The following is a 14,594-nucleotide window of genomic DNA, read 5'->3' on the forward strand; positions in this document are numbered from 1 at the left end:
CCAAAGGTGAAAAAAATTTCTAAAACCGGGAGTCGAGGATCCCGAGTAGATTTTGTATATATATGGATATGGATATATATATATATATATATTTATATATATATATGGTTATAGTTTTCCAAACTATTAATCGAATAAGGTTTATTCGATAACTTTAAACTTTATTTTAATTAATGAATATTATTTCGAATATTCATTCGAGGACTTATGACTCCTTTTATTTTGTTATTTGAATATTATTTGAATATTCATTCGAGGACTTATGACTCAGTTTATATTATTTAATGAATATTATTTGAATATTCATTTGAGGATCTATGACTCCGATTATTTGCTGAGATATATTCTGTATTTTATTAAAGAATAATGTCTCGATAATCAAACTTATTTTCGATTATTCAAATGAAGATGATACTTTCATATAAGTATATCTTTGGTTATTTAATACTCGTTTCAAGTATAAATTTTAATACTTCTACTTCAATTATTTTTATAAAGATTATTCTTTATGGGAATATTATTTAATTAATAATATTCAGTCATTTTCTAAATATTCTGGGGACTGATTTACTTCATTAAATCAGCTTTACTCTAAACACTCTATAAAGTGTTTTCGAGTCTTCAAAATGATTTTTAAAAGTTAGAGCGGATCCCAAAACTCATTTTTATATTTAAGATCTTCCTTTTTAAGGGGATTTAAATACTCGCTTAAAACCTGAGGGATCCGGCTCTGTGGTGTATTTTATATTCGCAACAAGGTTGCAGTTTTGGTAAATGAATTGATTACTTACCCAACGTTCGGGAAGTAAGTCCATCTATTGAGTCGGCATAAGCAACATGGGCTCAGTGGGCGTCCATGATAGTGTAAGTGGCTCAGTGGGAGTCCATCAAATGCATAAGTGGCTGAGTGGCAGTCCAGCATAGGTCCTAATGCGGCCAGGGTGATGACCAGTGGGGAATTCGTCCATCTACTAGTAGAAAAGGTTACTAATGGGTATCTTTGCCTGATCAGCAAGATATCTGGTTTATGCCAAAATTCTTTTCCTTTCCAAAATTCATTGGATGTTTCAAACTCTGTTCATACTTTACATAACAGAGGTTCCAGGAAATGTTTAGAGATATATATATGTGGATATATATATATCGGGACTAAATAAAGTATCTCATAACTTTTTCATTCAATAATATTTCAAAGATTGAATCTATTCAAATCTTGTCTTGTAGTCTCATCTATGTGATGAACTCTTGAAACTGATTATAACTTGAACGGTGGTAGTTCAAGTAGTATTGGGAAAGATATAAGTATATTGGGGTATTTGGTAACCTCATCTTTTAAACTTATATCTAATTAATAATTGTCTTATGAATGACAAAGATTTTCAGAAAAACGTTGAGACAAGGTTAGATATATGAGATCACCTTGCAACGATGTTTTTTTTATATACAGTTATACACTGGGACTTTGTGTATATTATGCATGGAAGAGGACTTCCAATATTTTGAAGTATATATGTATATATACTGAATATTTTGCGACTTCATCGCATTAAGATATCAAACTTGGTTCATTTCTTTTGACCAAGACTTTCATGAGTATTAAGAGTAGGCTCATATATTGTTAATCATTATACATATTATTTTGGTGGGCTTGCTGCTCACCCTTGCTTTCTTCTTTCATCACACAATAACAGATAGAAAAGATGAACAGAACCAAACTCCCGATTCGCAAGCGATTAGGAGACGTTCCGCAGATTTCTAGAAGCATTGATGCCGCCGTAGCTGAGGTAGGAACTACCAATAGGCTAGGCTTTATTATTTTGATGGACCAGATTTATTTATATTTATGAATTGTAATAATGGCAAAGAAATGTAAATTTATTCAGAAAAAATCTTTTAAGGTGTATTGGCAGATAATTGTGGAATAAAATGACTTGTGGTTATTTTTGGATGTTCATCTCTGAGACTATAACGTGTGGTGTGTGTGTTTATTGTGGGGTCACAGTACAAAGTAGTTGAGTAATTATTAAGATTGGGTGTTATTAAGGGAAATAGAACTCGTGACGACCCGGATCCCCGACCCCGGATCTGGGGGTGTTACAGTAAAATTATCTATTATGCTAGATTCTATATGATGTTTACTAACCATCTTATTAAGAATTTTGTTGTTGAGAACCCAACCAACAAACTGGGTTCAAGAAAGGAGAATAATCGCAGATCTCAACAGAGCAAGTCACCACAAAGAGGTGCCCCTCTTCTACTTTCCAATCATGTGGGGATCTCAGGTAAGTAAGGTAACCACCACTGTCTCTGCTCTTCCAAACTCAAAAATTTCTTTGCCTTCAAGTGTAGCTATGGAATCTGTGTTAATGACCCAACAGATGCCTACCCAAGCTACCAAAACAACAATTTCAAAATCCAAAGCTAAGAAAGCCCCCTCTGGTTTCTCTCAAAAGAAACCAGTTGCAAAAACTACCAAACACAAAGAGGGGAGTGTGAAGGAGAGTGAGTTAGGTGAGGGACATGGTGAAAATTAAAGAAACCCTAAGGATAAGGCTGGTGAGATTAGTGTACCCAAGCCTAGCCATACCACAGTTTCCCAACAAAATGTGGTTGTTAATAAGGAAATCAGCTCAATTCTAGTTTCTTCCTCCCAAAAGGATGTTACCATTGAAACAAGCTCCCAACAAGGAGCACAGACCAAGAGGGTTAGGGACAAAAGTTCACCACAGACTTATGCCAGAAAGAAAAGATCTAAAACCCTTGGGGATGCACAGGGAACACACACAGTGCAAACTGGAGCTAAAGACTCAGTCACTGCACCATCTCAAAGTCAGCATGATTTGACTCCAATAAATGTGGAGTCACAGCCAAAATCATTGATAATTGAAGCACCTAAAATATCAAATTCACCCATGCACTCACTGGATGGAGACGTGATTCATACATCACTTCCAAATTCTCCATCTTTAACTCTATTGGAGAAGCCAAAAATCCAAGCAAGTGAGCATCATCTTTTAGATGATTTGTTGTCTCACTTGCCAATTCTTTCTAAGTCTATTGAGACATCTGTGCCCAAATTTTCATCAATCTGCACAGAGTCTACAATAGTCTCCACTCCAAACTTATTCATTTCTTCTATCCCGGTGGATATTGTTCATCCATCGAGTAGTGATTGTATCGCGATGGATGTGCCTAACAGCAGTCATCTGCCGGCTAGCCAAACTATTATCCCGATAGATGTTCCTCATATGTTGGTACTCTCTACACAACTTCAAATCCCAACAATTGTCACAAGTTCAGATGACCTAGTAGTAGTACAATCACTCTTAGGACTGAGGGCAGGGAGTGAATTGAGTGAGAGGCTGGGTTGCTCGCAAGCAAAAGGAGAGGAAATGAGTGATCAAATGTAGACTATTTCTTCTGGTCTGGAAAAAGTGAGTGAAGGGAGTTCCACCTTAGTATGTGAAGGTGAGGGTGTGAGGGTGGTGAGCCTAGGGGAGCCCTTTATTCAAGAACAGAGAGAAAATGAGAGAAATGCAGGTACAGGAGAAATAAGGATGGACATCATTGTTAGTGAGTCAATGAATGTCAATGATGCAGACAGAGAGAAACTATCTCAGCTTGATCAAGTTGTCATAGATTCCATCTCTTTGGATCCTTAGACATTTACTCATCATGTCCCAACATATCAACTTTTCGCTGGACAGGGCAATAAAAATGCAGAAAAGATGCTGAACTTGGTGCATACTACTCAATCAATGCAAAGAGCAAAGGATGCCATCACATCCATGCCACCTAGAGCTGGTGATGATGTTGACTATGGTACTGATAAATCTGTAGATTTCTTTGGAGATGATGGTGATGATAGTGAATAGCTCATGGATATAGGGGGAGAAGCAGGCCCTAGCTCTAGATCAAATGTTCCTTCTTGGGTGTTTTTCAAAGAATGTGATGAGCATCATTTCAAAACAACTCTTTTCCAAATCATCCAACAGACACACAATGCTCTTCAGGCCACTACCAATGCTAGCACCAAGAAGCTTCTACAGGCACATTTCAACTCTCTGCAATTATATCAAATCCAAGCTCTTCAACACAATCAGGATGTCACTTCTATCAAAACTGAGATTGACCAAGTAAAGAAGGATGTCTCTGAAAGATTGGATGCTAAACTTCTAAATGCAATAATGCTTGACATCAATAGACAGTTGAGAAGAAATTCAAATATTGCAGCTAAAGTGGATTCCTTGGACGCTAGATTGCAAGCTGTGGAAGCCTCTCTAACAGGCATTCATCTTCATCAAGCACAACAAACTCAACTGCTACAAAACCTAGTGGCTGCACAAACTTCTACCTCCACTCTACTTGATGATAATAAAAAGGGGGAGAAAGAATCAACAATTCAAGTCAGTCAAACAGAGCCTACAGTGAGGAGGAGCATGTGATAAAAGTTCAGATCAGTCAAGTAATTGTTCCAGAAATTACTCTGCCAAAGCCACCAGTATTGGACAACATTGATCTGATCCAAATAGCAGCTGCTAAACTTGAGTCAAAGACAAATCCCAAGATGCTTGATGTTGCAACTGTTGAGAAGGAACTAGATGAGAAATGGAAGAAGATTGATGTAGCTATTCATGAGAAAATTGGTCAACTACAGAAGCCTGACAAGACCTTTCATTACCATTCTCATGTCAAACACATCTCAGTGCATGAAATGAGTCTAGGCAACTTGGAAAAAGGCAAAACTTCTTGCATCAAATCTCTAAAGGCAAATCTGGTCTTGAGGCCTAAAAGAAACTACTCAAAGTTCTCAGACAAAAATCATGTGGATCTTATGTTTGAGACACCTAGGGCAGATGAACAGACGATATTGGCTAGGTCAATTGCATTTTTCATGGATCCAACTGATTCAGTACTTAAAAGAAGAATTGCCAAAATCTACAGAAATGGTAAGGAAATCTGTGTGGTGGTTGGACACCCTCTGTTTGAGGAAGCTAAGAAGGAAGAAAAAAAAGGATTAAGCAAAAAAAGAAGCAGACTGCTCTAGATGCTAAGAAGCTCAAACAAAAGAAGGAGCGAGCTGTTATCTTGGCCAAACTTCAAGCCGTGAAGACTACAACAGAGATATTTGCACAACCATATGTTATTACTGAAGCTAAAGATCAGAATGTGCAAGATGCACCCCAACAGATAAAGAAACCAAGGTACAAGCAAAGAATTAAGAGAAAATTGGACTATAGTGATGAGGAAATGGAAGACTACATTCCCAAACAGTCCACATCTAGTTCCCAAGCCACCAGTGGTACAGGAAGAATTCAAGGAAGATCCTACAAAGAACTTTTATGGTGAGCCCATAGTTCCCAAGGATGAGCCAATAGACTGGGAAAGTTTTGCAATTCCTGAACTCAACTTACCTATCTTCAACAAGCCAAAGAAAACAAAGAGTAGAGCAATCAAGAAAGTGATGCCTGTGACTCCTAGATCCAAGACCCTAACTAAATCTCAATCTACAGTTAACAAGGGAGATCTTTTATACATCTGTGAAATCAAGGAGTTCTCTGAATTAAACCTCTACTTGGATGAATTGGAAGAAGTAAGAGGGATTGATGCTCACAGACATCTTCCTGAAAGGCTGGTGTTCAAGTATAATGGAGGGAGAGAAATCACATGGCCACTTCACATGATTCTTCAAGAAAGCCAATCTGTTCTGATAAAAGTCTTCTCATCCTTCAAGAAGAACTATGGGTTCAATATAACTCTAAGGAAACTGGTTCTAAAGAAGATAGAAGAACTGAGGAGTTATAAAGCCAAGAATGCACTTCCAAGAACTCTCACCATCCCCTTCACAGGAAAGAGAGTGCATTTAAGGCCTTATTGGTTGATGGAATTCATGGATGATAAAGGAGTAAGAAGATTCTTCAGACTTGATGATCAATTGAGTATCTCTAGTAATGAGACTGTATCGGAAATGCAAGAAATGCTGGATCTATCTGAAGCTGATGAACTTGAATTTCACAGACAACTCCAGAATCAAATAGAAGAAAACAACAGGAAACTTGAGAAGAAATCCAGACAATCAAGGAAATAGAATCATCTGCTCAGGCTAGAAGAGCACCTTGATAATGATTGTGAGAACTCTTTGTACACTTTGCTTTGTTCAATTTCCAATAAATTTTGTAGCACTTATCAGTTTTATCTACTACCTTTTAATCTATATTTTTAGGGTATTTTGTTATCATCAAGTTTCTCTTAATTTATGGCTACATTTCCAGTAGACATAAATTGGGGGAGATTGTTAGGAATATGTTGTGAACTTGATGATAAGTTAAACAAAACACCTTAGTACATTTAACTTAATGAAATTTTGTAGCTCTCGACAGATGATCTAATATAGTCCTGACGGATGAACTTTATAGTCCCGACGGATGACAATTTGACATCCATCATGAATGTAGCTTATGTAATAATAAGATTGTAGCATATTTCTGCAAATAACATGTATTAGTCAAGTAGATTGTGTAGGGTTTTCTAAGTCATGTTGACTACTAGATTGATATGCAGAATAGGTTGATTAACAGTAAATATGAGATGTCTTGTAATTCTGTATAAGTGAAATAAAGTCAAGTGGCAGATAAGCTCCCGACAAATGACAAACATAGTCCCGACGGATGATCAACAAAGCTCCCGAAGGATGACAAACATAGTCCCGACGGATGATCAAATTCAAATAGTTGTTGACAGTGACAACACAGTCACATGCGTTGGGTGTTTGCAAAAGGAATGTGGCAGCCTGCTAAGCAGGATTTCGGGAACAAAGAAGTATTACTATTTCCATGCAATTGTGAAGATATTCAAAGATGCTGCAATAGAGTAATGAAGTAGCATGGAGTTAGACTAGATATGTTTTGTTTTATTATCTTGTCTTATTTTCATGTAAACTTGGTGATATATAAACCAAGTTTAGCAAGTAAAATAATTAACTAAGAAAATACATTTTTCCAGAGAAACATATCAAGTTGTATTTTATAAGTATTTCTCTGAAGTTTAGTTGTTCAAGCTTGTATGCAGCTGTGAGCTATTCAAAGCTTCACAGAGTTCTCAATTTAATATATATATATATATATATATATGGTGGATGCATTCAAATCCACCAGAAAGTTTTATAGCCTTGTGTTTTATTGCTTAGTGTTTTGATTTCAACTATCTTTCCATTCCGCACTTCTGCAAATCAAACACTGTTATATGTATTAAGTTATAACACTTTTAAAATCTTGAAAAGTAGCCAGAATTACATTCAACCCCCCTGTAATTCTTTTTGTATTGTTAGGGAATAACAGACGCAATTTCTGAAAAAAGCTGAATAGATTTGGTGAAATCTGTGTCCAGTGACTGATTTTTACAAACGGTATGTGTCCAGTCACTGAGCAAGACTGACAAAGTCAGGTTCACGTCTGTAAGCCATTGGATGTCATTATAGGCCTCGAAACAGCGATTTTTAGTTTTTAGAAAGCTGATTTTAATTTTCTGAATTTTAGTAAATATGTTATGTTTGATTATATAGTCTGAACTATGATCTGTGATACCATGTTAAGATTATAAGTGTTTGTTATGTGTCATGTGATATCATGGTGTATGGTTATGGCTTTAAGACCCTTGAATTAATGGTTTTTTATTTATGGTTTTGATTTCTAAATACGACTTGTATGTTGTTTATTCTTTGTAATTCGTTTATCTTGAATGTAACTCGAGCTATTCTTGTAATTATATTAGAATTTTTTTTTTATTCTATGTAATTATTAATGGAGACTTACAAGGAAGAAGGTGGTCCAAAAGAGAAGGAGTAACTATGGAAGAAAGAAGAATAAAGACTTGTAATTGTATTTATATTATTCACCATAGATTGATCTTGATTCTTTCATTGGCTTGAAAAAGATCACATAGGATAAAGACCATAACCAAGCACGTTTACATACAACACTTTACATATTGATGTATGAATGTATGTATAGAAAAGTTAATGATGCATGCTTTAATTAGATTAATCATGCATGAATGATTGTATTAGATACGTCACCCATGCCATGCCTGCTAAACAAGATAAAATCTGTCACGACTCAATATTTTAAAATTTACAAACGATTATGAGATTCTTGTGTTTATGAAACACATAATAACATACAAATTTTCTTTATTTCTGACATGGGGCGACTTTGTCAAAAACGGGTTCATTGAACTTGTAAGGTTGTGGGTTTTAAGCGAGACCGATGTGACTCCCTCACTACCTGGAAGTCAAACCATTGACGAGTATTGATTTGAAGTATTTTATTCAAGGAAAAATTGGGAATCACTTTATGATGGGATCATGATCGTTTTAATACTAACAAAAACCCTAAGGTTTATATTAAGTTGTTCAGATGCCTTCCAATATATCCAACATGTTAACCCCTAGATCGATTAGGTGCGGTTCATCAGAGCGAAGTACTCTCATCTATCGTGGGACGGTGTAAAGAAATATATGATATTTTTAGACTTTTGGGTTAGACTTAACTAAGTTACCACAATAGGATTGTGAACTTAGAGGCATAGAGTTTGGTGAGATTTATTGGATAAATATGAATAAATATTGTTCCACTAAACTATCCAAGAGTTATATAGTTGATATAATTGACAAATATTGTCTACCTTATTGAATCATGTTTTAGAAGTAAAGCCAAAGCTGAACTAAAACATTGTGAAATTTGGATATTGGCTCATTAGAAAGTATATAGAAGTTATTCTTTCCGAATTAATGGTTAGGGCTATTGATTTGATAAATATAGTGCAAGATATATATTTTGAATATTTATGAATAATCACTTGAAAATAATTTAAAAATCATCTGTAGACTAATTTATCTTATGCATTTTAAACATTGTAGATATCAAATGGCAATTAATTCAAACAACTTCTCCATGCGATTAGTCCTTGAGAAGGACAAGCTGACAGGAACAAACTTCCTTGATTGGAAGAGGAACTTGAGGATTGTCCTCAAACAAGAGCGCAAGCTCTATATAATAGATATCCCTCGCCCTGCACCTCTCCCTGAAGGAGCATCCCATGCTCAACATAGTGTTTATCAGAAACATATCGATGATGACACGGATGTTCAATGTCTCATGTTAGCGACCATGAGTGCTGAACTAAAGAAACAATATGAGAATATGGATTCTTATAATATGATTGAGAACCTTAAAAGTATATTTCAAGGACAGGCTCGTCAGAAGAGGTTTAATACTTTTAAATTGTTGCACGCATGTAAGCAGGGAGAACGTGATCTGGTTGGACCGCATGTATTAAGGATGATAGGGTATATTGAGTGCCTTGCCAAATTGGGTGCCCTAATTGCTAAGGAGCACCAGATTGATCTAATTTTGTAATATTTAAACAACAGCTATTCTCAATTTGTGATGAATTACAATATAAATGAGATAGATAAGAACCTCACTGAATTGTTGGCTATGTTGAAAACTGCTGAGACCAACGTTTAAAAGGCGTCCCCTGCTCCCATATTAATGGTGACTAAGGGGAAGGCTAAAGGAAAGGGTAAATGGAAAGGCAAGAGGAAGATGAGATCTAAATCTAATGCCAATCCAAAATCTGATCCGACCAAGGCTTTGAAGCCTAAAGGTGGTGTTCCAAAGGTTGGTGATTGTCACTATTGCAAGAAACCAGGTGATTGGAAGAGGAACTGTCATGCTTATTTGGAGGATCTGAAGAAGAAGAAGGCTGCTATTGTTGCTTCTGATTCAGGTATTTATGTTATAGAAGTCAATTTGTCTACTTCTACATCTTGGGTATTAGATACTGGATGTGGTTCTCACATTTGTATAAATATACAGGAACTGCAGGGAAGTAGGACATTGACGAAGGGAGAAGTCGAACTACGAGTTTGCAATGGAGAAAAGGTTGTTGATTTAGCTATAGGGACTTATCATTTATCGTTGCCCACTGGGCTTGTTTTAGAACTAGATAACTGTTTTTACGTTCCTGTGATTTGTAGAAACATTATTTCGGTTTCTTGTTTGGACAAGAAAGGTTTTTCATTTTAGATTCAGAAAATTAGTTGTCCCTTTTCATTTTATAATGTTACATATGGGGTTGCACGTTTGTTTAAGGGTTTATATGTTCTTGATTTAGATACTCCTGTCTATAATATAAATAATGATAATAAACATATTAAGATGAAAGACTCAAATCAAACATACCTTTGGCATTGTCATTTAGGTCACATAAATGAGAAACGCATTTCCAAATTATATCAAGATGGTTACTTGGATAAGTTTGATTTTGAATCATACGAAGAATGCAAATCTTTTTTCATTGAAAAAATGGCTAAAGCTCCTTTTACCGGACAAGGTGAAAGGGCCACCGAACAATTCGGACTTATACGTAGTGATGTATATGGTCCAATACGTACTATGGCAAGAGGTGGCTTTTACTACTTTATAACATATAATGACGATTTCAGAAGATATGGATATGTGTATCTTTTGAAGAATAAATCTGATTCTTTTGAAAAGTTCAAAGAATACAAGGCAGAAGTGGAAAAGCAAATAGGGGAAAGTATAACAGTTCTACGATCAGATCGTGGAGGAGAATACTTAAGCTTTATGTTTAAAGGTTTCTTGAAGGAGTGTGATATCGTATCACAGCTTACTCCTCCTAGAACGCCTCAATGGAATGGACTTTCTGAGACGATAAATTATACCTTGTTGGATATGGTGCGATCGATGATGAGTCTAGCAGATCTTCCAATAAGTTTCTGGGGTTATACTCTAAAAACGGCTGCATATACACTAAATCGAGTTCCAACTAAATCGGTTCAAAAGACTCCATATGAGATATGGTCTGAAAAACATCACACCATGTCATTTATAAAAGTATGGGGATGCGAAGCATTTGTGAAAAGCTTGGTGTCTGACAAGCTGGGACTAAAATTGGATAAATGTTATTTTGGAGGATATCCTGAAAAAACTAAAGGGTATAATTTCTAGAATCCTACTGAGAACAAAGTGTTTGTTGCTCGAACCGCTGTATTTCTTGAAAGAGAGTTACTGTCCAAGAAAATTAGTGGGAGGACTATAGATCTTGATGAAGATCTAGTTGTACAAAATAATATTGAACCAGAGTTGGAAAGTGGGCAGGAAGTACAACAAGATGTTCCTGCTTCGGTAACACAGGTGGTTCGTACATCTAGTAGGGCTCGTCATGAGCCAGAGAGATATTATAGATTTCTCTTGACTCAAGATGATGATATAATGATCATAGAAAATGATGAGCCTCTTACCTATCAAGAAGCTATGAACAGTCCAGACTCCGAGAGATGGCTAGAGGCCATGAAATCCGAAATGGAATCCATGTATCAAAATAAAATATGGACTTTAGTTGATCCACCTGAAGGGGTAAAACCTATAGGGTGCAAGTGGGTTTTTAAGAAGAAAACTAACATGGATGGTAAAGTACAGACCTATGAAGCATGACTTGTGGAATAAGGTTTCAAACAAATTCATGGTATAAAATATGATGAGACCTTTTCACCAGTTGCTATGGTCAAGTCCATCAGGATTTTACTAGAAATAGCTGCTTAGTACGATTATGAGATTTGGCGAATAGATGTCAAAACCGTTTTCTTAAATGGGAGCCTTGAAGAGGACGTATACATGATACAACCTGAGTGTTTTGTCGATCCCAATTTTTCTAAGTTGGTCTGTAAGTTGCTTCAATCTATTTATGGATTGAAGCAATCCTCAAGGAGATGGAATCGTCATTTTGATGAAATAGTCAGAGAATTTGGCTTTATTCAAAATGAAGATGAACCATGTGTTTACAAGAAGGTTAGTGGGAGCCATGTGGTATTCCTAGTGTTATATGTAGATGACATATTACTAATAGGAAATGACATATCTTCTCTACAGGATGTTAAGACTTGGTTGGGAAATAGTTTCTCGATGAAGGACTTAGGCGATGCTGCCTATATATTAGGGATCAAGATTTATAGAGATAGATCAAGGAAATTAATCGGCCTAAGGCAGAGTACATATATTGATAAAGTATTGCATCGTTTCGGGATGTAAGAGGCAAAAAGAGAATATGTCCCAATGTCTCATGGGATACTGATCTCAAAAGACAACTGCCCTAAATCATTAGATGATAATGGACGTATGAGCAAAGTTCCATATGCTTCGACAATTGGATCTATAATGTATGCGATGATATGTACTCGTCCTGATATTTTGTATGCCTTGAGCATGACGAGCAGATAACAGTCTAATCCAGGTGAGGGTCACTGGACAGCTGTCAAGAATATTCTTAAGTACTTGAAGAGGACTGAAGATTCATTCTTGGTGTATGGAGGAGATGAGAAGTTGGTTGTAAAGGGTTACACTGACGCCAGCTTCCCGAAAGACAGAGACAATTCAGTATCTCAGTCAGGTTTTGTATTTTGCCTTAATGGAGGTGCTGTAAGCTGGAAGAGTTCAAAACAAGAGACAGTAGATGATATTACAATGGAAGCTGGGTATATTGCAGCTAGTGAAGCCACCAAAGAAGTTGTTTGGATACTTAAATTCATAACGGGACTTGGTATGGTTCCATCGATCACAGATCCAGTTGATCTTTACTGTGATAATAATGGAGCCATCGTGTAGGCTAAAGAACCAAGGTCCCATTCCTGGGCAAAGCATATACTTAGGAGATATCACCTTCTTCGAGAGATTAATGAAAGAAGAGATATACATATATGTAAATTGCATACTGACGATAATGTTGCAGACCCACTGACTAAGGTTTTGTCGTAGCAAAAGCACGAAGGTCATACTAGTTCCATGGGTATTATATACATGGGTGATTGGATTTAGTGCAAGTGGGAGATTGTTAGTGTGTGCCCTAGGGACAACACTATTATGTTTATGTTATGAGACATTGGGATTATTAATTATGATTCTATGGATTATTCTTTAGTAATTTTTTATATCTTTATTTCCTGCGATAAAATGTTTGATTAATAAATGTCCTTGGAATATGACATGTAAATTTATATATCTAAATACGTGACTTAGAAATGAGATTATGAGAATAGCATTGATATTCCTAAAGGTCCCTAATCAAGTATTATTATTAAGGGATGATAATAAATATGTCGAGACTAGTGTGTTTGTTGACTGATGATCACATCTCATTGATCATAGGTATGGTGATACTAAAGTCAAAACACAGGCACATGTATTAGATACATGGTGCTGGATTGACCCGTTGTGAGATATTACATGTTTAAAGTGTCATAAGTTAATCTCACAGTGATAATGATGTATTGGACCTTAGACCTGAAATCATTATATTTCTATACGAGAATTAATATACTTTGATACTATTGAAAGTTATCTTTGACCGGGTTATAATAAAAGTAGACATTGGGTATATTATGAATCGTATGAGATATATGAATGATCTAGAGGGGATTTAGCCCTCGTATATTAAATGGGTGATATTATTGGCCTCTTGATTGAGTAAGACTATAAAATGCATGGTCGTGCTCAAATATTGATTTATTTAATAGTTTACTCGTTAATCAAGGAAAGAAAGATTAAACGTTAACAAAGGATGACACAATGCATGCCTCGAGTTTGATCTATAATATAAGGCTAAAGGGATTATATTACATTGCACATTATTCACGAAAGGTTTAATCAAATCACCAATTATTATTATTACTTGGGGAGCAATGATGTATTATTAGATACCACTCATTGTTTATAATTTTATTATTAGAAAATAAAATTATTGACAACGTTATAGTAACCTCTAGGGTCACACACAAAGAACGTTTAAAATGGTGTGTTATTTAAATTATGAATTTAAATACTTTATTATTGTTAATTTGAATTTAATTATTAATTTAATTAAGTGAGACTTAATTAATTTTATATATAATAGAATTCGAATTTAATAATAATATAAATCCAAAATCAGAAAGGGTCCTTTTAGAAGCCCATTATGATTAGGGTTAGGCCCGAATCCCCTCTCTCCCTATATATACATTAAGATGTATATTTTTAGGGTTTACAAGTTATATCACATTTTTGAGAAAACCCTTGCAGCTCTACATCTTAGAGAGGCTAGAGAGAGAGAGAGAGAGAGAGAAAAGAGGCAACCAAATCGGCTAGTACCGGCTCCGGTGATCGTAGGACGATCGGACGTTCGTGTGGATACCTTGGAGAGCAGATCTTTGTAATGAGGGCTGTTGTGATTCATCAAGATCAGATCTTCCACAACAATCAGAAGGAAAGCTTTATTTAAGGTAAATATCTAATCTCTGAATTAAATGTCTTATTTCGCATGGATCCTGTGTTTGGGGTTTCGTTTTTCATATCTATTTTTGATTTTTCCGCTATGTTTGAGTCACGAATCCCAATAAAATGAAGATTTGAAGATTGGAGATATCAGCAAGTCATTTCTGCATATAGAGAACTCAGAGATATTTGCCCGTAAGGGTTGGCTCAGTTGGTTAAAGAGGGGACAATTATCCTATTGGTCACAGGTTCGACTCTCACGGGAGG

The sequence above is a fragment of the Apium graveolens genome, chromosome 8 (genome assembly GCF_009905375.1).
Source record: "Apium graveolens cultivar Ventura chromosome 8, ASM990537v1, whole genome shotgun sequence".
Lineage (NCBI taxonomy): Eukaryota > Viridiplantae > Streptophyta > Magnoliopsida > Apiales > Apiaceae > Apium > Apium graveolens.